The sequence below is a fragment of the Heterocephalus glaber genome, unplaced genomic scaffold (assembly GCF_053883595.1).
Source record: "Heterocephalus glaber isolate CG9 unplaced genomic scaffold, H.glaber_assembly_v1.0 deba00001606, whole genome shotgun sequence".
Classification (NCBI taxonomy): Eukaryota; Metazoa; Chordata; class Mammalia; order Rodentia; family Bathyergidae; genus Heterocephalus; species Heterocephalus glaber.
Window position 1 is genome coordinate 25,306,556 of NW_028258377.1, and position 2,528 is coordinate 25,309,083.

Sequence of the window (2,528 nt, forward strand, 5' to 3'; positions counted from 1 at the left end):
TCTAGGTTCCTGAAACAAAGAGGACAAAATATGAAACGCTTCCTGAATGGATGGATGACTACTTTCCTTACCTGCCACATTCTTTCAAAGGTAAATTAGCCTATTTTTCTATTACCAGAAGAAGAAATATACTATGGAATTTAGTCACCCATCTGTGAAGCCAGAAACAGTCTTCTACAAGGTAGCTATTGACAACAAATGGAAATTGCTTTTTGTTTTAAAATATACATGTTATGTAGATTATCATTACTGTTTTCTTTCTTTAAAAAAAAAGGGGGGGGTATTTATTTCTCAGCATTCAGAAAGGCAGTAACAAAGGCTTTTGATGAGCTTTTAAGAGATTACTAAATTCAGACGTCCGCGTTCCTGCTACGTGGCCATAGCGCCAGGCGCCTTCGAAGGGTTGTGCGCGAAAGGAGCTTAGGACTGCAGCTTCCGAGGCTTTAGGCTTGTTCAGAGCGAAAGGGCTAAGGAAGAGAATCCGCGGCTGCGGGTCCTCAGGACTCTCCCGCTGCGCCCCGCACGACGCACCCACCGCGGTTGTTGGCTGGAGCGTTTGACCCTGTGCGGCAAAGAAATGGTTATGGAGAAACCCAGCCCACTGAACTTCAGTGAATGCCATACAAAGATCTGCCATGTGGATGCACATGCCACCTTGAGAGATGGAGTTGTTGTCCAAGTCATGGGCCTGCTGTCTAAGAGTGGGCAGCCAGAAAGGAAATTCATGCAGACTTTTGTTTTGGCTCCAGAAGGGTCTGTTCCAAATAAATTTTATGTCCACAATGATATGTTTCGTTATGAAGATGAAGTATTTGGTGATTCTGAACTAGAACTTGATGAAGAATCAGATGAAGGGGAAGAGGAGCAAAATGAAAGACAACCATCTCCTGAACCTGTGCAAGAAAATGCTAATAGTGGTTACTACAAAGCTCGCCCCGTGACTAGGCATAGAAGAACCTTTGGAAGAATCCTCTCATGAATCTGAACCTGAGCCTGAATCTGAAACAAAGACTGAAGAGTTGAAACCACAAGTGGAGGAGAAGAACTTAGAACTGGAGGAGAAGTCTACTACTCCTCCCCCTGCAGAGCCTGTTTCTCTGCCCCAAGAACCACCAAAGCCAAGAGTGGAAGCTAAGCCAGAAGTTCAGTCTTAGCCACCACGTGTGCGTGAACAACGCCCTAGAGAGCGACCTGGTTTCCCTCCTAGAGGACCAAAACCAGGCAGAGGAGATATGGAACAGAATGACTCTGACAACCATAGAATAAGTTGCTACCCAGAGAGTCATTAACTTTTTGTTGGTAACTTGTCACATGATATTTATGAAAATGAACTGAAAGAGTTCTTTATGAGTTTTGGAAACATTGTGGAACTTCACATCAATACCGAGGGTGTTGGGGGGAAAGCTTCCAAATTTTGGTTTTGTGGTTTTTGATGACTCTGAACCAGTTCAGAGAATCTTAACTACAAAACCAATTATGTTCTGAGGAGAAGTGCGTTTAAATGTAGAAGAGAAAAAAACGAGAGCTGCAAGACAGCAAGCAATCAGAGGTGGTGGTGATGATCGCAGAGATACCAGGCACAACCACCAGCGTCATGGTGGCCCACGTGGCCCCGTGGGTGGTGGGACGATGCGTGATCGAGGTGGAAGAGGGCCTCCTCCAAGAGGTGGCAGGGCACAGAAACGGCTCCGGAAGAGGCACTGGGCAGATGGAAGGCCGCTTCACAGGACAGGGGCGCTGAAGCCGCTGCAGGCCCAGTCTCTTCAGTGGTACATTCTTCACCGTGTTTGCATTCTTGTTAAATATTTTTGGCTTTGGAATGTGACACAGCCTTTTTGATCATTTCTTTGATGTGACAAGCAACTTTGTTTATAAGTTAAATTGAGGTGGACATTATTTCTCCAATTTCACAACAGGAATCACATTGTTAATTTATAAATCTAGACTTGGTGAATTAAGGATTGAGAGATAACCATACCTTAATCTACAACAAAATGAACTTAAAAGGACATGTCCTCTGAATTCAGGTCCTTTGAGTAAAAAACAAAATCCTCCGCTGCACGTTTTGTTTAAGTGTTACTGTTTCTGCCTATTAATGTTGGAAACACAAATAGTGCAATTTGTGCAATTGAAGAATCTTGCCTTTTTTCTTGGCTCCCCCCAAAAATACAAACCAATCAAAACTTGTCCACTAATCAAAATGCACTACTGGGTACTCTGAACTCATTAACATTGACATCTGCAACAGGAAGCAACAGGGAAAAGAATATTTCATCTTTTTTTCCAGTAGAGAATAGCTTGTGAAATGATGAGGGCATTTTATCTGCTTGCTGTGACCAGCGTGTGTACACGTAAACCTTAACAAGATGACAGATATATTCCAGAAGGAAATAATTTAGTCATGAACTAAATAACAAAAGTCAGAAGTTCAAATTGTATGGTCTTGAATATTAGACCAGATTTAATAGCTTCATATCGTAAGAATTTTCTACCTGCTCCTCTTGAGTACATGGATGGCTGCTCAATAC

The 2,528-nt window shown here is 42.8% G+C and overlaps 1 pseudogene; it reads left to right on the plus strand.

The window, feature by feature from the left end:
* The first annotated feature begins 607 nt into the window (after positions 1-607).
* On the plus strand, positions 608-1,741 carry LOC101722820 (ras GTPase-activating protein-binding protein 2 pseudogene; annotated as a pseudogene).
* The last annotated feature ends 787 nt before the right edge of the window (positions 1,742-2,528 follow it).